Source organism: Monodelphis domestica, chromosome 7, assembly GCF_027887165.1.
Source record: "Monodelphis domestica isolate mMonDom1 chromosome 7, mMonDom1.pri, whole genome shotgun sequence".
NCBI lineage: Eukaryota > Metazoa > Chordata > Mammalia > Didelphimorphia > Didelphidae > Monodelphis > Monodelphis domestica.
This window is the reverse complement of record NC_077233.1, coordinates 21,890,198-21,915,940: the sequence shown is the minus strand read 5'-3', so window position 1 is coordinate 21,915,940 and position 25,743 is coordinate 21,890,198. Positions and strand designations below refer to the sequence as shown.

The following is a 25,743-nucleotide window of genomic DNA, read 5'->3' as shown; positions in this document are numbered from 1 at the left end:
AACGTATACATATATAAAATTTAATAAAATAATGAGTGAATATATTGGGTTTTATGCTACAGAAGATTAAGTTGTGTGTCACAATGACACCTTTCATCCTGAAAATAGATATGGAGATGCTTTCCCCACCGTGAGTCCTGGATAATGGGGGATATAACTAATTCATCAGCTCTTTATGGATTTCCAGTAATCTGTTATTAATGCTTGTATTGAAGTAAATATAACTTAAGATGACAGATGTAAAAATCATTGTATTCCTGTCCCAAAGAAGCAGTGAGGTATGAAAAATGGTGGGAGATGGCAAAATGCAGCCTTTTGCTAAATCTAATGACAGGGCCTAACTTGGTGATGAAAACAAGTTATTGTGAATGTCAGTGCACAGAGAATTGTTTAGACAGCCTAGAAAGATGATTACTAAAGAAACATCAAAGGCAATAAAACAGAGAACAACAGTCTTCCATAGGTCTAGTTATAATTCAAACCCGTTATCATTTTAGTGGTATCATCTTACTTAGAGACTTGCGTTCTCCATGACAGGTGATTTTTAGAAAAGATGACAGAGAAAAAGAAGCATCATTTGATATTAATACATTAAATATACAATTCTGATCATTCAATATTTTATGTCCCCATGAAAACTGTGTATTTGCTCTGTATTTTTAACTTATGACAGTGAGTACATTTGTAAGCTTTTCTCATCTTGTTTGTACCCATTGACACTATGAAGACCTTCCCAATGATACCCAAAGCAGCTGTGATTTCTTTAGGAAGTGGGAGATCCTGGTGGAAACTCTATCTACTATTGAAGACTACAATCTATCTTTTACTTGGTAGATAAGAGTTAGAGAAGTCTTCATGACTCAGATAGCTTCATCATTGTTTTAGAGCTCTTAGCTCTAAAGAAATGCCAGCTATGCCAAGTTAAATGCCAAGTAATGCCAATGGAGATGCCAATTAGTTTGAACCATCCCCTTATTTTGAGATGAGGAAACTGAGGACTAGAGAGATTCATGGTCTGGTCCAGCGTTACATATCTAGGAAGTTCCAGAGGCAGAATTCAACAACAATTTCTCACTTGAGGTTCAGTGCTAAGATTTCCTAAGTGCTAAGGACTCCCAGATTTTTTGATAGATTAGTAGGGGCTTCACGGGGTTTCTACTCAAAAATAATTCCTATAAAGCAGTAGCAGAGAAAGAGAGGTATTATGTTGTCCCTTTCTTGACATGAGTGATTTTATGTGAGAATAAGCTTTGATTTCAGTTTTAAAACACAATTACTTCTCAAAGTCCAGGTGAATTCAGGGAGCTCACATTGTAGTAGGGTAGATGACATATAAAATGTGTCTATATAGGGTAAATGAGAGGGAGAAATCTGGAAATCAGATTCTAGGAAGACTAAACTCCTTATTCCTTGGGTACACTATCCACCTTTCCTTTTGAAAAGAGGAAAGGATGAATGAACGAGAGAAATTGTAGTGTAAATATGACCATTCCTGATACGCTTCTGGACTTCATAGATCTTAATAAAAGATTCAATTTTGTCAAATTTCTGCTGAAATCAAAAAGAGTAAATAGTTGTGCTCATTTATTTAAAGCTGCAGTGAATTTTCTTCAAGTCAATTCAATTTTTCAAAAAGAAATTTTATTTCTCCACCAAACTGCATATTTCCTCTGTGGATTTTTCACATCAGACCTTATTTATGTTCTTATCCTTAAGAAGTTGGTTTTAGCCCCAATTGTTGGTAATGGTCCATTACACAAATCTTGAGTGTCACCCTGAGTATATTTCCAACAAAAAATGGATCTTATGTTCATAAAATTGTTGGAATTTCACCTAATTGCAGAACATAGATATTTAATATCTTCTGCTGGGTTGTCAGAGACAGCAACGCAATTTTCTTGATAGAAGAGAAGTCAACAACCTTAATAATATCATTCTTTGCTCAATCTTGATTCTTGTTGTTTGTTTCCTGCAACTTGTGGATAAAGTTATAATAATGTGGCTTTTGGGGAGCAATTTGAAACCGCCTCCCCTACCTTGAGCTTTGAACAGATCTGAAACCCCCTCCTGTGACTTTCTTGTTTCATATCTTTCTTTTCTTTTTCCTCTCTTCTCTGTTCTAGAACTTTTTGTTTGTTTTACAATGTCTCTCAAATCTTCCCTTCTTTTAACTTTCTCTGTTACCACTTGGGTATGAATATTCATGCCAGGCTTTATACTGGATGCCTCACTCCACATACCCTTTGTTTCCAAGGTCTGCTGACTGTAAATTTCAACACAGGGCTTCCTGACTCCAACCCCATCACTCCATCACTGGATGCCCCAAAGATGCCTCATCAGAGGAACTCAAATTAGAACCCAGGACAAACCCTTTTTGACCACATCCTTCTCTTTCCCATATCCCCAGTGATTTTCTGTGGGGTCAAGTTTTCCCATTTTTTTTAAATAAAACTCTTAACTGCAGCCTTAGAATCAATACCCTGAGTATTGCTTCCAAGAGCAGTGGGAGTCATGTGACTCAGTTAGGGTCACCCATCTAAGAAGTGTCTGATCAAAAATTTTTCTCATTTGTAAAGGAATATTTCCAACCTTTTCCTTCCATGTGAGAGGATTGAATACCCAGATGAATAAGGACATTTGTGGAGCACATTTTGTTTCTTGAAGCTAGATCCTGTAAAGACAAGGGTTTGTTGACACACTGTATCTCTAAATATTATAGAAATGAATGTCCCTGACAGTATTTCTTTTCTCTAGTATCTGCTATAAGGAGAAAAATTGGACAGATGCCTGGAAGGCCTGGGAAATAGTCACTTCTCAGGATTGGCGACTTCAGAATGAAACAAACAGAACATTTTGCTCCATCTCCTCATTCCTCGCTTATTAAAACTTGTTTCAAAATGTTCCCAATTTCTAGAAACTGATGGTTCTTCTTTGGTTAGCTGGATTTCAGATCCTCTGGTAAGGGGCCTTTCACCTTTTAATTAACAGTAAAAGCCAGAAATGTCAGCATTCATAGCTTCCATTTGCGGGGAGACATCCATAGAGCTTGTTACTGAAATGTGTATTATAATTAAATACTAAAATAGTCCAGATATTATAAAAGAAGCCTCTTATTGCTAACAGTTTGATACATTTTAATATCAGAAAGATCAAAATTGGTGGCAGCAAGGCAGGCCTGTCAGGGTATTTTGAAGTCCACTTTGAAAGGGAATTAAATTTATTTCATTTAAAAATTAAAATTAGTTCTGAACTCCACTAGGGGGACATCAGCCAATTTTTGCCCTAAAAATAAAACCTTTTCTTTTCATGAAAATTAAATAGAATGGACTTGGAATTGGAAGGAATGGGATCAAATCTCAGATCTGCCACTCTCGCTCCAGGATAAACAGAGACAAGGGACTTCCACTCTCATGTACCTCAGTTTCCTCATCAATAAAATGGTGCCCATGGTGGAGGAAGTAGATTAGGCAACCTCTCTGATTTCCTCCAGCTCTAAATAGAGGATCCATTGGTTCTATTTTTTAAAATTGGGCTGGATATAGTTAGCTGATTAAGGAAGTAAGTTTAAATAAGAATTGAGCAAGATTTAAGTAAGATTTTAAATAAGAATTGAGTAAGATTTCTGTGATTCAAAAATTAGTTTCTTCAAAGAATTAAATATATCTATTTCTTTACTTACAAAGATATATATAGAATAATGTATATATTATTATTGATTATTATTACTATCAGTGTATATATAAATAGTATGAATTATAAGTAATAATATAATTAATTATTAAATAATATGATTAATAATAATGAATATGGAAATTGATTTATATACATATATATCCTTTGTGGTGTTATTTTTCTGATATCTATAGAATACTTAGAGATTTGTAAAATTTTTTACAGAATCATCTCATTTGAGCTGAACAAGAATCCTGTTGGTGATAGCACTATTTTTTAAAGGAAGGAAACTGAGGCTCAGAAGGATCAGAACTGACCCATTGTCTTATAGCTAATAAAGTGATCGAGTGGGATTTGAACTCAGATCTTACTGGCTACATGGCCAGAATTCTATCTACTTTGTCCTTTTAAAGAAATCCGGATGAAAACATGGGATTTAATACTTGCTTATTTGGGTATATGATTTGGGGTTTTGATTTTATAAGATTATTCACTTACAAAAATGAATGATATGGAAATAAAAATAAATAAAATGATTAAATAAAACAAAAACTCTTTACGAAAGGCAGATTGGCATGGTAGACAGCGGGCCAGCTTTGGAGACCCAGCGGAGGTCTGGATTTGGACACATACTAGAGGTGTGACCACTGGCAGTTCACTTCATCCTTAGTGCCTAAGGGAGATGAGACTACAAGTTGCAAATGACTTGTCAGCTTTCTAAATTGGAATGAAATCCCAGGTGCACACGGTCTCCCATATAGATGTACATATTATTAGTGTTATCATTCAATTGGTTTTCAGCTGTGTCCTGACTCTCCATGGCCCCATCTGGGGTTTTCTTGGCAGAGATTTTGGAGGGGTGGGTCATTTTTTCTTCTCCAGCTCATTTTACAGATGAGGAAACTGAGGCCAACCGTTTAAGCCTGACCACAGAGGCTTATTAGCTTTGGGAGCTTGGGCAAGTCTCAAAGGGGAAGAGTCCTCGTTGGGGTTGGGAGCCCCATTTGGGGATCACATTCCCAGGTCTCCTCAGGGACTGATGTTCCAGAAGCATTTGCTGTAGGGCAGGCTGACATCCAGCCTTTGGCCGCTGCTCAGAGGGCTTTGTGGGAGGCAGGGAGGTAGAGGAGGCTGCCCATGGCATTCAGGAGCCCGACTCTGCCATCCTCCTCCCCAAGGCAGGAGAGACATGAAGAAGACAAGGTGAGAACGAGAGAAGGGGCTGTGTGCTTAACACAGCGGCTAGACGGCCGCCTTATAAATATGTTCACAAAGGCATCAGCGCTCTGGGTATTTTTAGGCTGGCTTTCTGATGGCAGGTCAGCCCAAGGGACATGCAGGCAACAGAGTAAGAAATGATACAGTCATTCTTCTGAAAGTCTGTAGTCTGAAGGCTGGCTTCAAATCCCACCTTGGACACTTACTGACTGAATAACCTTGGGCCAGTCACTTTAGATTCCTTAAATCTCAGTTTACCTCTCTGTAAAATGGATGGGTTCATTTGGATACTAGCTGATAACACTAAATTTGGGGACAGGAAGACCTGAATTAAAATCCAGCTTTAAGGTCTGTGCTTCCAGCCTGAACCAGAGAGGCAGACCCAATCTTAAACAAAAACAACCAAATAAAAATACAAAGACTTCAGGGAAAGTCCTGGGGCTTGAACCCTAGCCACATCCTTCAGTGGATGGAGAGAGGTCCTAAAACCTCAGCCTGATCATTATCTGAGTGGAGTGAGGATGGCTTGATGGCACAAAGGATGACAGGCTGGACTTGGACCCAGAAATAACCCTGTTCGAATCCTGCTTTAGACACTCCTTACAAGCTGTGTGACTATGACTGAGAATCTCTTTCAGTCTCAGTTTTTTTTCATCTATAAAATGGACTAAATCCTGCCTGTGAGGTTGGTTGTGATGATAAAATGAAATAATATCTATAAAGCATTTCACAGACAGAAAAGTCCTATGGAAATGTGATCAGGGACTTGTGATCCCTGGGCTGAGCCTCTTATTTAAATGGAAGACCCATTATGGAGGAATATCTCAAGGGCATTTATAGAAGTCCCAAAGTGTCTCAAACAGATATCTAGGACCAGCCCTTCTAGAATCCCCTGGGTGGGAGGAATCTTCTGAACCCATTAGGTCATACCTACATTTTTAGTGTTGTAGACAATCTTAACACCTCCTTCTACCTCCCGCCATTTTCCTTTGGGTGGATTCTAGGCTAAAGGCAGAGGTCCATTAGTATATCAATTATGGAGCTTGAATCTGGTCATGAAGTTGACCATAACTCAACAATAGAAACTCTCCAGGGGTAGGCAATGGCCAAAAATGGGGCTGGCAGAACAGACGAGGTAGTATTGTCCAGGGCACACAGTTTGGCTGCCCTGTTTCTTTCCAGATCCATGTCTGGTTTCTGGCACCCTAGGCCTATTCCACAGAGTTGAGAGATCACAGGTTGATCATCACTGAATGCCATCAAGTCCAATCCTTATTTTACAGATGAGAAAACTGAGGCACTCCCCATTTAAGTGACTTGTTTATTGCCACAGAGCTAGTAAGTGCCAAACCTAGCATTTGAACCAAATACCCTCTAACTTAATTCCACTGAACAATGGAGAGTGGAACAGGACATTACCTGATCTGATGGAGGCAGAAATTCCAAGATATTATCTGTTAGCAGAGACATACACATTCCTTCCAGATTTCTCCTGGCTGTCTCTGCTCTTGATGCTGCATGCAGACTCTTCCACCTTTCACCAATGTTTTCTCAAGTTGAAGATATCTTCACCCCTACAAGCCCTCTTCTATTTGGTGTCTTTTTCTGTTCAATCATTTTAGTTAGATCTGATCCTGGGACCCCATTTTGGATTTTTTGCAGAGATTCTTTGCAGAGATACCAGAGTAGTTTGCCATTTCCTTCTCCAGCTCATTTTACAGATGAGGAAACTGAGGCAAACAGGGTAGAGTGGCTTATCTAGGGTTGCACAGCTAGGAAGTATCTGAGGTCAGATTAGAATTCAAGAAGATGAGTTTTTCTGACTCCAGAATTGGTTCTTTCTCAACTGCACTCAACTGCACTAGATGCCTCTCAAATTCCTGGCTAGGATCAATATTTCAGGAAGAACCCAAACCATCCATTTTTATTTCTCTATGGACTCTGGTTCTTCTCTTGACTCTTTTTTTTAACCTTTTAAACATTATTTTATTTGGTTATTTTCAAACATTATTCATTGGAAACTATGATCATTATCTTTTCCTCCCCCTGCCCCACTCCCAAAACTTCTCCCATAGCTGGCGCACAATTCCACTGGGTTTCACATATGATCTTGGTTCGAACCCATTTCCATGTTGTTGGTATTTGAACTAGAGTGTTCATTTAGAGTCTCTCCTCAGTCATTTCCTCTCAGCCCCTGTAGTCAAGCAGTTGCTTTTCATTGGTGTTTTGACTCCCACAGTTTATCCTCTGCTTGTGGATAGTATTTTTTAGATCCCTGCAGATTGTTCAGAGACATTGCATTGTCCCTAGTGGAAGAGTCCATTACCTTCGATTGTACCACAGTGTATCACTCTCTGTGTACAATGTTCTCCTGGTTCTGCTCCTTTCGCTCTGTATCACTTCCTGGAGGTCATTCCAGTCCCCATGGAATTCCTCCACTTTATTATTCCTTATACCACAATAATATTGCATCACCAACAGATAACACAATTTGTTCAGCCATTCCCCAATTGAAGGGCATCCCCTCATTTTCCAATTTTTGGCCACCACAAAGAGTGCAGCTATGAATATTCTTGTACAAGTCTTTTTCCTTATTATCTCTTTGGGGTACAAGCCCAGCAGTGCTATGGCTGGATCAAAGGGCAGACAGTCTTTTATCGCCCTTTGGGCATAGTTCCAAACTGCCCTCCAGAATGGTAGGATCAGTACACAACTCCACCAGCAATGAATTAATGTCCCTACTTTGTCGCATCCCTTCCAGCATTCATTACTTTCCATAGCTGTCATGTTAGCCAATCTGTTAGGTGAGAGGTGATACCTCAGAGTTGTTTTGATTTGCATCTCTCTTATTATAAGAGATTTGGAGCACTTTTTCATGTGCTTATTAATAGCTTTTATTTCTTTGGCTGAGAACTGCCTGTTCATATCCCTTGCCCACTCATCAGTTGGAGAATGGCTTGATTTTTGTACAATTTATTTAGCTCTTTGTAAATTTGAGTAATTAAACCTTTGTCAGAGGTTTTTATGAAGATTGCTTCCTAATTTGTTGCTTTCCTTCTGATTTTAGTTACATTGGTTTTGTTTGTACAAAAGCTTTTTAATTTGATGTAGTCGAAATTATTTATTTTACATTTTGTGACTCTTTCTATGTCTTGCTTGGTTTTAAAGTCTTTCCCTTCCCAAAGGTCTGACATGTATACTATTCTGTGTTTACCTAATTTTCTTATAGTTTCCTTATTTATGTTCATGTCAGTCACCCATTTTGAATTTATCTTGGTGTAGGGTGTGAGGTATTGATCTAGTCCTAATCTCTCCCACACTGTCTTCCAGTTTTACCAGCAGTTTTTATTGAATAGTGGATTTTTGACCCAAAAGCTGGGATCTTTGGGGTTCTCGTATATTGTCTTGCTAAGGTCTCTTGCCCCAAGTCTATTCCACTGATCCTCCTTTCTTTCTCTTAGCCAGTACCAAATTGTTTTTATGACTGCTGCTTTGTAATATAGTTTGAGATCTGGGACTGCAAGGCCCCCTTCCTTTGTATTTTTTTTTCATTATTTCCCTGGATATCCTTGATCCTTTGTTATTCCAAATGAACTTTGATATGTTTTTTTCTAAATCAGTAAAGAAATTTTTTGGAAGTTCTATGGGTATGGCACTAAATAGATAGATAAGTTTGGGTAGGATGGTCATTTTTACTATATTGGCTCGTCCTAACCATGAGCAGTTAATGTTTTTCCAATTGCTCAAGTCTAGTTTTAGTGGTGTGGAAAGTGTTTTGTAGTTGTGTTCATATAGTTCCTGTGTTTGTCTCGGGAGATAGATTCCTAGGTATTTCATTTTGTCTAAGGTGATTTTGAATGGGATTTCTCTTTCTAGTTTTTGCTGCTGAACTATGTTGGAGATGTATAGAAATGCTGATGACTTATGCATGTTTATTTTGTATCTTGCAACTTTGCTAAAGTTGTTGATTATTTCAATTAGCTTTTTGGTTGAATCTCTAGGATTCTTTAAGTAGACTATCATGTCATCTGCAAAGAGTGATAACTTGGTCTCCTCCTTGCATATTTTGATGCCTTCAATTTCTTTTTCTTCTCTAATTACTACTGCTAGTGTTTCTAGTACAATGTCAAATAGCAGAGGTGATAATGGGCATCCTTGTTTCACTCCTGATCTTATTGGAAATGCTTTTAGTTTATCCCCATTGCAAATGATGTTGGCTGATGGTTTTAGATATATACTGTTTATTATTTTTAGGAATGACCCTCCTATTCCTATGCTTTCTAGTGTTTTCAATAGGAATGGATGTATTTTATCAAAGGCTTTTTCTGCATCTATTGAAATAATCATGTGGTTTTTGTTGGTTTGCTTGTTGATATGGTTGATTATGTGGATCGTTTTCCTAATATTGAACCAGCCCTGCATCCCTGGTATAAATCCTATTTGATCATGGTTGATGACCTTTCTGATCACTTGCTGGATTCTTTTTGCTAGTATCCTATTTAAGATTTTTGCATCTATATTCATTAAGGAGATTGGTCTATAATTTTCTTTCTCTGTTTTTGATCTGCCTGGTTTGGGAATCAGTACAATGTTTGTGTCATAAAAGGAGTTTGGTAGAACTCCCTCTTTGCTTATTATGGCAAATAGTTTGTATAGTATTGGGATTAACTGTTCTCTGAATGTTTGATAGAATTCACTTGTGAATCAGTCAGGCCCTGGGGATTTTTTCTTAGGGAGTTCTTTGATGGCTTGTTGGATTTCATTTTCTGATATGGGATCATTTAAGAAATCTATTTCTTCTTCTGTTAGTCTAGGCAGTTTGTACTTTTGTATATATTCATCCATATCGCCTAGATTGCTGTATTTATTGCCATATAATTGGGCAAAGTAATTTTTAATGATTGCCTTGATTTCCTCTTCATTGGAGGTGATATTCCCCTTTTAATCTTTGATGCTATTAATTTGTTTTCTTCTTTCCTTTTTTAATTAGATTGACCAGTACTTTGTCTATTTTGTTTGTTTTTTCAAAGTACCAGATTCTAGTCTTATTTATTAAATCAATAGTTCTATCACTTTCGATTTTATTAATTTCTCCCTTAATTTTTAGGATTTCTAGTTTGGTTTTCTGCTGGGGGTTTTTAATTTGATTGCTTTCGAGTTTTTTTATTTGCATTTCCAATTGATTGATCTATGCTCTCCCTGGTTTGTTAATATATGCACTTGGGGATATGAATTTACCTCTGATTACTGCTTTGGCTGCATCCCAAAAAGATTTGAAAGGATGTCTTGCTGTTGTTATTTTCCTTGATGAAATTATTAATTGTTTCTGTGATTTCTTCTCTAACTAAATGATTTTGGAGTATCATATTTTTTAATTTCCAATTAAATTTTGATTTGGTTTTCCACATACTGTTACTGATCACTATTTTTATTTCCTTGTGATCTGAAAAGGATGCATTCATTATTTCTGATTTTCTGCATTTGTATGCCATGTTTCTGTGACCTAGTGTATGGTCAATCTTTGTGAATGTGCCACGTGGTGCTGAGAAGAAGGTGTATTCCTTTTTGTCCCTATTTATTTTTCTCCATATGTCTATTAACTCTAATTTTTCTAGGATTTCATTCACTTCTTTTACCTCTTTCTTATTTATTTTTTGATTTGATTTATCTAAATTTGATAATTGTTGGTTCAAATCTCCCACTAATATTGTTTTACTGTCTATTTCTTCCTTCAATTCTCCTAGTTTCTCCATTAGAAATTTGGGTGCTATATTATTTGGTGCAGACATGTTGATTAGTGATATTTCCTCATATCTAAAGTCCCTTTTAACAAAATATAATTACCTTCTCTATCCATTTTAATCAGGTCTATTTTTGCTTTGGCTTTATCAGATATCACGATTGCCACTCCTGCCTTCTTTCTGTCAGTTGAGGCCCAGAAGGTCTTACTCCATCCTTTAATTTTGACCTTGTGGGTGTCAACCCGCCTCATGTGTGTTTTTTGAAGACAACATATGGTAGGGTTTTGGATTCTAACCCATTATGTGATTCGTCTACGTTTTATCGGTGAGTTCATCCCATTCACGTTCAAAGTTATGATTGTGACTTGTGAATTCTCTGGCATTTTGTTATGCTTCCCTAATTCTAACCTTTCTTCTTCATCTCTAACCTTTTAATCAAGTGATTTACTTTAAATCAGTCCCTCCTGTCCCCTCCCTTGATATATTTCCCTTTCTAGCCCCTCCCTTTTTGTTCCCTCCCCCCTCTCCTTCCCTCCCCTTTTGTTTTCCTTCCCCATCCCCCACCCCTTGGTTTTCCCTTATCCATTCCCTTGTTGGGTAAGATAGACTTCAAGATCCCAATGGATCTGGATGTTTTTCCCTCTCAGAGTTGATTTCCCTGAGAGTACGGTTTAAGTAAAAACTCTCTTCCTCTCCTTCTTATAGGAGTTTTCTTCCCCTCCCCTTCCCGTGTGAATCTTTGTGTGAGAAAGATTATTCTATTTGATTTTTCTTTTCCCCCTATTTACACATTACATTTTCCATATATTAATATATATATAGATTGATATAAATGCAGTCCTTATAGAAGACAGTTTGAATAAATGAAAAGATAACAATTTTCTCCTTTTCCCTTTCCATCATATACCTTTTCAGGTATTCCATGCTCTTTGTTTTTTGATATCGAACTTTCCACAGAGCTCTGGTCTTTTCTTTGCAAAAACTTGGAAATCTTCTATTTTGTTGAATGCCCATACTTTCCCTTGGAAGTATATAGTCAGTTTTTATGGATAGCTGATTCTTGGTTGAAGGCCCAGCTCTCTTGCCTTTCTGAAAATCATGTTCCATGCCTTACAGTCATTCAGAGTGGAACTTGCAAGGTCTTGTGTGACCCTGATTGGCATTCCTTTATATCTAAATTGTCTTTTTCTGGCTTCTTGTAAGATTTTTTCTTTTGCTTGAAAGCTTTGGAATTTGGCAATTACATTCCTGGGAGTTGTCTTTTGGGGATTTAGTGTAGAGGGTATTCTGTGAGCTCTGTAAGTGGCTGTATTGCCCCTTGTTCTAGGATCTCTGGGCAATTTTCTTTGATTGTATCTTGTATTATGATGTCAAGTTTGCTGTTTATTTCTGGATTTTCTGGTAGTCCAATTATTCTTAAATTATCTCTTCTTCCTCTATTTTCCAAGTCTGTCACCTTGTCAGTGAGATATTTTGTTGTCTTCTAATTTCTTGATCTTTTGGCTTTGCTTTATTGATTCTTCCTCTTTTACCTGCACGTTGTCTTCCAGTTACGTAATTCTGACCTTTAAAGCCTGGTTTTCCGTTTCAGTTTGGTCAAACCGGTTTTGTAGTTGCGTGAAATTCTTTTGCATTAATTCCCACTTTTCCTGCCAGAAGGCTTCCATCTTTTTGATCATTTTCGATTCAAATTCTTCAAAAGTTTGTGGAGAGTTTCCATTTCCTTTGGAAGGTTTTGGCACATTTGCTTGTGTTTCCTCTTCTATCTCCTCTGTATTTTGTATTTTTGTTCCATAAAATGTGTCCAAAGTTGCCCCCTTCTTGTTTTTCCTGTTGTTTTGAGGCTTTTTTGCTTCTGTGCTGTTTGCCATCTCTATCTGAGTGAGGGGGGCTGGCTCTTCTGTTATCTGTCTGATGTTCAGTGGCTTTAGCCCCAGGCAAATTATCTGTCTTCCCCAGGAAGCCTGGAATTGCTTGTGTTTCGGTGTTTCGGTGTTACTACCCTCCTCAGTTCCCCCCCAATGCTTCTCTGTTGCCTTACTTCTATGCTCTGAGCCTGGCTTGACACTCTCAGATGTATTTCAATGCCTTTGCTGGCCAGAGGAGCCTGCAATCTGACGGGTAGGGGCCATGGCTTCCTGGAGCTCCAAGGGCTGGTGATAGGATTAACCTCAGACTGAGTATTCCCTCAGGCAGGGACCTTCTGTGAGACTCAGATGGAAGGATCTGGTCAGGGGGCTACAGGCTCCCCCCGTCTCTCTCTGTTTCCCTGATGTCTGGGTGCCCCCGCAACTGGCTCAGGTTGTTTTCAGGGTGCGGCCTTCAGAATAACCGGCTCCCAAGGCCCTTTTGCCTGCCCTGAGGTTCCTGCTGCTGCCTTGGATTCAGAGCTCTGGGTTGGGGGGGATGGGTCCTGGGACCTTCCTTTTGCCTACCTCTTAGATCCGAGTGATCTTGGGTTCTGACTTTTGGGGGGCCATACCTTTTGATCCAGGTCCTGGAGGAGTGTTCCCAGGGTCTATTCTGTTGTTTGTTTTGAGTTCCAGTGCCCTAGGAGCATTCAGTTTGAGATCGGTAAGGAAGGGTTTCTGGAGCTCTGAACTTTAGCTTTCTCTAAGCTGCCATCTTGACCGGAAGTCCTTCTCTTGACTCTTTGAATGAACTTTTCTACTTTTTTTCCAAATAAGCCTCCCCAAAACTTAATCTCTATTCATGTGTTATCTTCCCCCTATTTAAATATTACCTCCTTGTGGTTGGGAACTATAATTCTGTCTATCTTGTATTGTATTCTTGGCACTCTAATAAGTGTCTAATAAACTCTACCTCCCTCCACTCTCTCTCTTCCTTTGTTTCTCTGTCTCTCAGTTTTTCTATCTCTCTGTCTATCTCTCTCTCTCTCTCTGACTCTTTATCTCTCAGTCTCTCTCTCTCTTTATCTCTGTCTCTGTCTCTCTCCACCACCTCTTTCTCCCTCCTCCCTTTTCTTTTCTCTTTTTCTACTTCTCTGAAAACAGTTTTTCCTTGAGTTGATCATTTTTCTTGCATAGATTACTAGGCTGCTACATTTTGAGTAATCATGGATCTCATGGAAGAAGGCCTGTAATGCTCTCAGATACGGTGTGATAATCACCATATCATCTGTGAACAGGAGCATCTGGGAGACCTTGCAAACTATTTTTAGAAGAAATCTCACTTCCATTTGGGTCTTGTTCAGTGCAGCGTTCTCCATGACAGTGGTAAATACCCTTGGCAAGCGTGTATCTCCCATTTGAGGCCTCATTTAAAATTAATAATCAAGAGATCATTCAGAAGAGATATCTCTGTGGTTGCATTTATCCAAGAATCTTGTGTCATTTTAACATATAAAGAGAGAAATACTAGCTATAGGGAGAGTTTGAAGGCTGTGATTTTTTTCTTTCTTTTTTGTGTAACCTTCACACCACAAGCTTAAATGGATTCTTCAGGGCTTTGTGTCTCTTTGTCAATTGTAATTCTAAATGTGCATTTTTAAAAATTTAGTCTGTATCCTAGATTCCAGTTGTCACATCTCAAGATGATAGAAACATTTTTACCCAATGATGTGTGTGTATAAAATATATATAATGTATATAACATAATATAATGTATATAATATATGATGTATATTATATAATATATAATATAATGTGTGTGTATATATATATATATATGTGTGTGTGTGTGTGTATATATATATATGTGTGTATATATATATATATATATATATATATATATATATATGGCAGCTAGGTGGCTCAGCCTGATGACTGGTTTCAAATCTGGTCTCAGATACTTCCTCTGGACACTTACTGCTCTTCTTATGTGACTCTGGACCCTTACTGCTCTTCTGCCTTGATACCAATTCATAGGATTAATTCTAAGAGTGAAGATAAGGTTTTTTATTAAATATGTATGTATGTATGTATATATATATATATATAATATGTTATGGTTGTTTAATCAATTTTACATCATGTCTGATTTTTATGATCTTATTTGGGGTTTTCTTGGCAGTGATCCTAGAGCATCTTTGGCGAAGATGTGGCACACATGCCGAGCCTGCCCTCGGGAGATGCTCTGTCCCCCCCCCTCCCAGTTCTGAGGATAATTTTTGCATGCCTCACTCTTTTGTCCACCATCCAAAGCAAACACTTCATCCCTCAGCTCTCTCCAGACAGCTTGAATTTGCTCTCTGGGCACTGAAACAGGAAAGAGATTCACCATCACTGTCCTAGAGTTTTGCCATTGCCCTCTCCAGTTTATTTTATAGATGTGGAAACTGAGTCAAACAGGGTAAAGTGACTTGCCCAGAGTTATACAACTAATAAAAGTCAGAGACTTGGATTTGAGCCGGTCTTACTGACTTCAAGGCCAGCATGATAAAGGTGGTGCCCCACTCCTTCTTCCTAATATTCATGTATAATGCAACAGCCTTAGTATTTCTCTAGAAGAGAAGCTTGTCAAGGCATTCTCTTTAAGTGATGATTTTTTATCTGCCACCAACTGATGGGAAGGTGTAAACAGTAGTTTGCATATTACACCTTCCCGTATACCCCCTACTTCGAAGTGGTTCCATTCCCACAAATCTGCTTATTTATTTCCCACCGAGCCACTAAATTGACTTCACAGAGATTTGTTTCACCAAAGAGTGCCTCTTTTCCTTGTTCATCTGGAATTTCCGCCTTCTCAATCGATCACAATCGTCAACTTACATTAAAATTGAATGAGACACAAAAATACGTTTCCTTGAGAAGTCACTATTTTGTAGGTCTTGGTAAACCTGCAATTTTTACTAAATAAACTTTCAAATCAACATCTTTTTATTTTTTATTTTATTTACCTAAATTATTTTTAAATTTAAAAATATTTAATTTTTTTAAATTTATTTACAAATAAATATGGGTATACCCCAAGATTCTGTCCTGGGGGTCCTTCTCTGACTTTGCTGATACTTTTTCATTTGGAGACCTCACGGACTCCCCAAATTCTCATCTCTGTGCAGAGGATGCCTGGATCTTCAGCCTCAATCTCAGTCTCCTTCCTGAGATCACATCTCCAGCCATCTATTAGACACATGAGATTTAGTGACCTATAGATATCTCATCAGCACAGCTAGGAGGGAGCCCATGGTTTTGGGGACCATTCCTCCAACTGGCCCCTCTTCCTGACTTATCTCTAGCATGATCCTTCCAGTCACCCAGGTTCTCCACCCTGCTTTTATCCTGAACTCATCACTTTTCCTCTCCCCTCCCAACATTCATCCCCTTCTCCCTATACACACAGCCATGACCCTAATAAGAGTTCTTGCCTGCATCATGTATTGTCTAGATAATGGCATCTTTTTTGAGTCCCCAAGAAATAGAGCTCAGATTCTAGATAGAGCACTGGACTTGGAGCCTGGAAGACTCATCTTCATGAGTTCAAAACTGGCCTCAGGCACTTATTAGCTATGTGATACTGGATAAGTCATTTGATCCTGTTTGCCTCAGTTTGTCAAACAAGCTGGAGAAGGAAATGGCAAATCATTCCAATATCTTTGCCAAGGAAACCCCAAATGAGGTCACAACGAGTTGGGCATGACTTAAAAAAAATAACAAAAAACTTAGCATAGTACCTGGTACATAGTAGACACTTGGATGATATTTATTGGATGAATGAATGAATAATACTCTGGAGTGATTACATTTAGGACAACTATTGTCTCTTCTGCTGAGTTGCCCTTTTAATACGAAATTATAAATAAATAATTAAAATATATAAATAAAATGAAAAATAAATTCTTATCTTCTATCATATTGGTTCCAAGATAAAAGAGTGGTAAGGGCTAGGCAATGAGGTTTAAGTGACTTTCCCATAGACTCATAGCAATTAAGTATCTGAGGTCAAATTTGAATCCAGGACCTCCCATCTCCAGGCCTGGCTCTCCATCCACCAAGTCACCTAGCTGTCCTCTCTGCTTAGTTTTTTAATTTTTTTGTCTTCTCTAGGGTTTCTCCATTTTTTTTATTTTTTATTATATTTTTCCCATGGTTTCTGCTTAGTTTTTAAAGTCTCTCAGAACTTGGTCCTGGCCTAACTTTCCCACCTCATTAGACATCATTCTGTGATCTGATTACCTCTTCCTGCCTACCTGACATCCCATTTCCCATCTCTGCCTTTGTTTTCCATGCCGGGAGTGTTTTCTCTCCTCGCCTCTGCTTCCCAGCATTTCTTGTTTCCTCTAAAATTCAACTCCAAGACTCCTTCTCAGTGAAGGCTCTCTTGTTCTCCCAATGGATGAGGTTTCCTCAAGTTACCTTGTATTCATTTTATACATATTTATGTATACTACATCCATGTATATGTTAAAAAGGAAAAGTGAGTCAGCCTAGAAAATAGAGAACAGCTGAATTTACAGAGCATAAAAACGTTACCCTAAAATATCCCTAACCCAGCTTACAAGGTAGTCGGCAGAATTTTGCTGGGCAAACACTTGGCTTCTATCCTATGGCATTAGCATCTAGGCCAGGTAATTCTAGGAGGCCTCAGGCCATAATTTCTTTAGAGAATAAAACATGGACCCACTCTCTTGGCCATGGAGTGATTCTGCTGCTATTTTAACATTATATTAGCTATTCACAGGCACCAAAATAGTCCATACCACCTTAGAAATCCATCTTTATTCCCATGATCTTATTGATCCTTTTACTTCTTCTGAATACTTTCTTTTTTATTTTTAATGGCAAATAAACATCCTCTAGGGACATTGATTTCATTGCTGTCTTCCAGCTGGAAGATGAGGAAAAAGTCTTGGAGTAAAGAACCAAAGACTTACTGGTTGCTTGAAATTATTGGGCAGATAAATGTATTCCAATTATATATAGGGACAACTATAATCTGTTTGGGTTTTTTAAATCTTTCAGAATTTGGGCTAACCTAAACCAGCTGGTCAGAAGAACTATTCAGTAGAAGTAGGAGACCTGAGTTAATATCTAGACTCAGACACTAGTTGTGTGACCCTGGGCAAATCAGTTCACTTCTGTTTGCCTCAGTTTCCTGAACTGTGAAATAGGCTTGGTGGACAGACTAGGTTTGGAATCAGAAAGATTTTTCCTTCTGAGTTCAAATCTAGTTTCAGATACTTCCCAGCTGGGTGCCCCTAGCCAACTCTTTTTGCCTCAGTTTCTTGAACTGTAAGTGTAAAATTGAGATAATGCTAGGTGGCTTGGTGAATAGAGCATTGGATTTGCAATCAGAAAGATTTATCTTTATGAGTTCAAATCTATTTTCAGATACTTTCTAGCAGGGCCCCCCTGGACAATTATTTTTGCTTCAGTTTCTTGAACTGTAACTATAAAATAGAGATAATGCTAGGTGGCTTGATGGATAGAGCATCGGACTTGGAATCAGAAAGATTTATTTTTATGAGTTCAAATCTAGTTTCAGATACTTTCTAGCAATGTGCCCGTGGTCAACTCTGTTTGCCTCAGTTTCTTGAACTGTAAAATAGAGATAATTCTAGGTGGCTCAGTGGATACTTTCTAGTTGAGTGATTAGACAAGTTATTTCACTCTATTTGCCTCAGTTCCTCATCTGTAAATGAGCTGGAAAAAGAAATAGCAAACCACTGCCAAGAAAACACTAAATGGGGTGAGGAAGTGTCAGATATGACTGAAAATGACTGAACAACAACAACAATAACACTCAATCATAGGAGTGTATATTTTATTTTAGAGGTACATATTATAAACTATTTTAAAATAATACTAAGGTGTTCTAATTTATTATTATGTAGTAAATATTAATAGATAGAACCCACATAAACAAAAGCTGATTTGGGGAATATCCCCAAATAAGGGAGAGAGGGAACCCCCTGAAGCTTCATTAGAAGTAAAATGGATAGACCTGTACTGTCCAAATATCAATATGGTAGCAGTATGGGCCATGAACAGGAAAAGAGGGAGACTAGAGATAAAAGGGATTTATTTTTAGGCAAAAACACACAAAATCCTGCACTTTTGGTGACAGTGCCATAAAATTGAATGACCCACTGAAAAGCATCCCATCCTCTCAATGGTTGGAAATCTTACCAAAAATTGAACTGGCTAGAATTCCCTCTCTGTTCAGGAGTTTAAGAGCCTTTGACATCTGAGCCCTTGGCAATAGCTCACCATTTCTCTGTGAACTATATAAAAGAGAGCCATGATAGTTGAATCGGGTCCTGGTACTTCTTGGACTTGGGTTGTCCTGGGTGTGGGTAGCCTTTGCATCAATGTACCTCACTTCCTCTTCGTGATTGAGGAGACATTCATGGCGCATTACTGTCACCAAGAATTCTTCCCTATGTGGCTGCTTTGGTGGAAAACCTCTTCCAATTTGCCTTGGCTTTTTTCCCCAGAGAACAGATACTTAATTCACCATGGACCCATTTAGGAAGCCTTCAAGCTTGCTAGCCCTTGTGACATCTGTGTAGACCTTGAGATTCCAAGCTCACCTCTCTATCACCAGGAGTTGTGGAAGCAGCATTTGGGGAAGTGGATCACCATGAACAAACATATAGTGGATGGGCACATCAGGATTTCCTATTTTGTCCATTCAAAAGCTGTTTTAGGAGACTTAGAACATACCAGGCACTGGGCTAAGTTCCCTCTTATTTTCCCTTTCAGATTATGATATTCAGCAGGTGGAAAAGTTGTTAAATTTTGTATTTTATGCCACTTGAGACCAATTTGTTGCTTAAATTCTAATAAATACATTTTTTCATAATAGTGAGAGCATATGCAGAAGGTCCATCAAATTAACTCATGTCATGTCAGGCCTTGTTCAATATTAGCTTCTTTTGGCCTCCGTTTCCTCATCTGTCATGAATGGTCTTTTCAGATTTGCACATTGTTGTTAGACTGGGAGATCTAACCAATGTGTTAGATGTCAGCATCAGCAACCACCAAACATCCTTATAGGCTAGCAGTTTGCAAACTTTTTGGTATCAGGGCCTCTTTAGAGTCTTAAAAAAATTTAGAACCTAAACCCAAAGTGTTTTTGTTTATATGGGTTATAGCTATTGATATTTACTATTTCATAAATTTAAATATCTTTGTTTTATTATAAAAATTGTTTTGACTTCCTGGATGCCCAGAAAACATCTCAGAGACCTATAGGAATCCCTGGATGGCTCTTTGAGATCTTCTTCCATAGGCCATAATACTGAATTGAATTTAATAATATTAAGTTTGATAGGGACCCATAAGGAGTATTAGGCTTGGGTTCAAAATAATCAGCTTCACAAATATAAGGTGGGTCAGGCCTGGATGGATAATGGCTCATTTGAAAATGCTCTGCTTGGCTTCCTGATTGGAAGGTCCATTTGAATGAACTCTGATAGAGCAGGTAAAATTGCTAATGGTCACATGAAAAGAGATTTCCCTCTATACTCTCTCCTGGTCAGATCGCTTCTGGATTATTATGTTCCCCTTTAGGCACAGTGTTTGATAAATGCCTCAAGAAGGATGATGGTGGTCAGAGGCCTTGAGATCATTCCATACAAAGAAGGTCTGTTGAAAAAAATTGGGAATTATCCTGGCAAAGAGGACACCGTAGAAAAGCTGTTGTGTGCATTCAATGGATTCAATTTGTTCTCTTTGGATAATGGAATGTAGACTCCTTGAAGGAAGGAATGACCTTTTGTCTTTGTATGCCCAGTTTGGAGCTTGGAACATAATAGGCACTTAATAAATGCATGTGAATAATTGATTCCAAATAGGAGCATTTAGTCAAGATTGCCAAGAGGCAGATTTGGACTCAATGTCAGGAAAAATAAAACCCCAGTCCACATAGCATCCTTTCCCCCCAGTTAGAGCAATCCAAGAGGGAAATGGGCAAATGTAGGAGGCTATTGACTCCCCTTCACTGGAAGCTTACAAGCAAAAGCTAGATGACTTTGTCAGGTAAATTTTTTTGGTGAAAATTTTATTTACTTAGTTAATTTAGAATATTTTTCCATGGTTACAAGATTCATGTTCTTTCCTTCCCCTCTCCCCAGCTCCCTCCTGTAGCTGACGTGCAATTCCACTGGGTTTTACATGTGTCATTGATCAAGATCTATTTCCATATTATTGATCATTGCTCCAGGGTGATCATTTAGAGTCTATAGCCCCAATCATATCCCCATCAACCCATGTGATCAAGCAGTTGTTTTTCTTCTGTGTTTCTGCTCCCACAGTTCTTCCTCTGGATGTGGATAACATCTTCCTCATAAGTCCCTCAGGATTGTCCTGGATCATTGCATTGCTGCTATTAGAGAAGTTCAGGTATGTTGTTGAGAGGAGATTTCTATAGATATGAATTGGGTCAAATGGGTGCAGAGATTTGAGAGTCAATGACTAAGTCATTTCTAAGTTCTCTTCTAGCCTTAAATTACATGTTCCTATGGAAACCTATCTAGATCTTTCATCTCTGCTCTATGTTTTCAAATATTTCTATCTCTTCAGAAAAGGAAAAAAAAATTAAAATGTGGGATATCAAGACTCCATCCTCTAAGATTTACCTTCAATTTCAGCTACACTATTAAATATCTTGCCAACTTCGAGTGAACGAGAAACAGTAAAACAAAATTTATAGGGCTTGCAAGCAAGTCAGAAAAGTGGTGCTTGGGATGATTATATCCTTGGGCCCACAATTATCACAGTTCAAAACTAATTCTCCTTCCTGGAGATCACCAAAAGCATGAATGCCAGAGTAATTCCTTTCCTCAGACTTTTTAAACAAGAATTAAATAGTTTGTTGTAAAGCTTTCCCCTTCAAAATACATTTACCAAGAAATGATTGGGTGTTTGTTTCTTTTTCTTTTTTTCTTTTTGAGAGAGAGAGAGAGAAAGAGAGTGTTGTGGTGAGAATCTCATGCTTTCCTTGAAGAGCTTAAATAAGATTACTAGGATAAAAAAATCATAATAAAGGGGAGCTATTTGCTGCAGACATGGTTTCCCCAGCTCCCCATGTGCTCTGGTCATGCTTTTATATGGCAAAGTGATTCATTAGCCACAATTTATATATGTGGGAACATGGTACACACAGAGAAGGATGAGTGTCCCAGGAGGCCCTAAAGGAGGCAGTGACTAATAAGTACAGTAGCATCTTGGATTTATGCTGTACTCATTGCACAAAGAGTTCAAACACAGCCATGGGTGTTGAACTTTGTACTGGTCCCCCTGGAGCATTCTACATTTCATGTTGGGGATGGAGAAGAAAAAGTGTCGGGTCATTTCTAAGGATCAGAGCTGGAGATGATCTCACTTAGCATGTTATCCTTATTTTTCCACAATAAGTAAATTAATAGGCATTTATTATACATGATGAATCAAAGTAATTGAGGACCCTGGATAGAGCCTAGAGTCAAAATAGATCCCCTGTCTCTAAAGAGAGGGAGCTATAGAGGAGTAACCCACATACCAGGGATGACTAGAAGGTCAGAGTGGCTGCCTTCCACTGTTTGAAAGACAGCCCATGTGAAAGGCACTTTAATTCTGCTTGGTCCAACAGGTAATGCCAGGAGCAAACCAAAGCTGGATATTGGGTAATGTTCCTAACAAGAGGATCATTGACAAGTGGGATAAGATGTCTAAGAGGAGATGGGTTCTTCTTCATTGGGAGTTTCCAAGTAAAGGTTGAAGAAACTCTTCTTCCTGTAGCTTAGAAAGGATGTTCAGATATGGTTATCAGGGATGGATTGGGCTAGCTATAAGGAGGAGGCTGAATCCAGGGCCAGGCTGGGAAGCGGATTGTTTAATAGTGAGTGTATTTATACCTTGAAATCATCAAAAGTCTCAAAACAAGGCTTGATTTATCATTTTGTTAATTTTTAGACTTAAATTGATGGAGGAAATATTAATAATGCAGATTAAATTTGAGGTCAGTAAGGTGTAGCAGTGGGTAGAGCACTGAACTTGGCAGTCAGGAAGGGTTGAGTACAAATCCAGCCTCAGAAACTATCTAGCACTGTAACCTTGAGTAAGTCACTTAACCCTATTGCCTCTGTTTCCTCATCTGTCAAATGAGCTTGAGAAGGAAATGTCAAACCAGTCCAAGATCTTTGCCAAGAAAATTCCAAATGGGATCACAAAGAATGGGCTATAACAGAAATGACTGAACAGCAAGACTAAACTTAAAGATATGTCTTTTGTTTGGAGAGCTAGAACTGGTCATTAAAAATTTACCAGCATGCTACTGGACACAGTTGCTGGAGTCTCTTCTGGCTCCCAAATTCTAAATTTTATTGGACAAACATATCATTTTCAGGCAGTCCATGTTTCATTACTTTTTCCTGGTGGAAATCTTTTCAGCTTAGGCATCCCCAGTGGAAGAAAAAGGGAAACTAGTAGGGATGGACTCTACTTTCCTCACAAGGGGAGACCTCTCTCTGTTTTCCAGTTCTTTAATTTGATTCCTCTACCATGATCCTTCCTAACAGGCAAATAGTAGCTATTGTATGAAGGTCACTTCCAACCCTGCCCTTCTTTGGCTACCAGACAGCTAATTAGATTATTCATTTAATTTTCTCAAGTCATCTTCTGTTCTATTCTAAGAGGACCTGGAACTTGAAGATGTTTCTTCCTCAGATGGTTTGTAATGGAAATCAGAAGCCGAAGCTGTTGCTAGGGGCAACCTGAGCTAAGTAATCTAAATAGATGAAAGAATAGGTGGCTTCTCCTAAAGAGGTCAAAAAAGAGGGATGTAGAATGTTTCATATTCTTTTTCTTCTTTTTCTTTTTTTAAACCTTTACCTTTCATCTTAGAATTAATACTACACCTTGGTTCCAAGGCAGAAAACCAGTGAGAACTAAGCACTGGGAATTAAGTGACTTCATACAGCTACTAAGGTCATATTTGAACCCAGAACCTAGATCTGGCTCTCTATCCACTGGACTCCCTACCTGCATTGTTCCGTTTTCTTCTTAGAAAGTAGAGTAGAAGAAATTAAAATTCCTATTGGTGGGAGGAGAAATAATAATAGCTGACTTTATATAGTGACTCAAGTTTTATAAACCATTTTACATCCATTATCTTATGGATGCTACATCTCTTTACTCATCTGCTTCTGGGAAGAAAATAAATTTTTGAGCAGGAAGTTTGATGTAGGTGGAGATGTAGACATAGGTGCTGTGTGTATAGTATTACTGGTTTCCTTTACAGACAAGTTCTTTTGTGAATTCAATTCTCTAATTTAATTTACCAGCATTTCTTCTATCCTCTTACTTCATTTATATTTGAAAAAACCTCTTGTAAGAGATACGCTTGGTCAAGCAAGACATATTCTTGTATTGGTCATGTCCAAATACGTGTCTCATTCTTCATCTTGAGTTCATCATTTCTCTGTCCTGGTAAGTTCTTAAATGTAAGTACATCATTTGTTAGATGGCAGGGCTATTATTTCATTTTCAAACTTTATGTGATCAGTACAGGATGCCTGGAGGAAGCTAGCCTCAGATGCTCATTAACTGTGTCACCCTGGGCAAGTCACTCAGCCTCTGTTAACTTTAATCCACTGGAAAAGGAAATGGCAAACTATTCCAGTATCTTTGCCAAGAAAACACTGTATAGGAGTTTCAAAGAGTTGGGTTTGACTGAACTATTGAAGAACAACACAGAATGCCTTTTGCACAGTCTGTGTCTCATGTTGAATTAATTTTGTTGAATTCTTCTTCTCTTCATTGCCCAAGGAATATAGCGAGGAGGGCAGAGGAGGGGGAAGGACTTTTTTTTTTCCAATGGAACCATGACTCTGCTGATTTAAAATAGGAACCATTGATCTCAGTTCCTAAGAGGTTCTTGACACCAAATAAAAGTCTAGGCTAGATTTTAAAGACTGCCATTTTAATAGGGATCTTCTAGGGATTCTAGAATCATGGTCAGGATGCTGTCTAATAATTTATCCTGGCACCTGATATTTTCAGGGACATCTGCAAGGAGGTGGGCTTCAGCTTTTCATACTCCTGGGTGTTAAAGAAACTGAAGAGGGTAGTATGCCTCTAGCCAACAACCTTGGGGAAAGCTAGATAAAATGAGGATTACAGGCAGGAAAATATGTTGTGAGCAACGTTTAAAAAATACTTTAAGAACCACTTTATAACAATTGGAGCTATCTGGATAAAGAAGACAGTGGGATTCCTTCACCAATGGTCTTTTGACAAGCCCAGACTTTGGATGATTTGGATGTGTTTTAAAGGGAATTCCATTTTTGGTATTTATTCGACTATATATTCTTTGAGCTTTTTTCCAGCTCTGAAATTTTCTGCTAAAGTAGGAGTTAAAGCTTCCAAGTGGAACTTTATGTGTCCTGAGAAGAGAGGAGTATGAAGGGATATGAAGGATAGGGAGAGCGTCTTGTGTAGACATTGGCATTATAGGAACCTTATCTCAAACTATTTTTGAGTGGGGAGAGTCATGGTAGATAAAAAGAGAACTAATATGTGTTTTCAAAATATAAAAATATTGTTTATACTTAAAATTTAATTTAAATAATGAACAGGAAAATGAGTAGGATCAAGAGAACGTTATCTACAGCTACACATTTAATACTTGAAGAATGAACTATGAGTTACCTCCCAAGAATGAACTGAAAAATGGAAACATGAAAGATATGGCCTATATATCCCTGTCTGTCTCCTGGATTGTATCTTTTATGATGCAGGGAAAGGAATAAGGGGCTGAGACACTTGTCAATAAATTCTATTGATAAAAAAATTAATTTAAATCATTCACTAGTGATCTATGACAATTCTTTTGGTCAATGTTAAATTTTAAAATCCTAAAACAGAGAAGTTCATAAGGCTCCAGAGTTTGAGAGCTGCCTTCTATTTCAAAGGCAAACGTGAATACACACAGATAGACTTTGAAAGTTGGAAGGAACCTTAGAGGCCATTGGTTCAATTCCTATCTGAAACTATCTGCTCATATCTTAAGCAGCTAGGAGCCACAGTGGATAGCATGCTGGGCCTATTATCAGGAAGATTTATCTTCCTTGAGTTCAAATCTGGCCTCAGAGATATAGTAGCTGCATGAACCAATGCAAGTCACTTAAATCTGTTTGCCTCAGTTTCTTCTTCTGTAAAATAAGCTGGAG

General features: G+C 38.2%; 1 protein-coding gene across 1 annotated transcript in view; it reads left to right on the top strand.

Annotated features, from left to right (window-relative positions):
• Positions 1–25,743, top strand: part of FHIT (fragile histidine triad diadenosine triphosphatase) — a 1,742,917-nt gene that overhangs the window by 270,836 nt on the left and 1,446,338 nt on the right. The window contains exon 3 of the mRNA XM_056805423.1: positions 20,848–20,935. The gene's annotated coding sequence lies outside the window, so the exon portion shown is untranslated. The remainder of the gene's footprint in view (positions 1–20,847; positions 20,936–25,743) is intronic.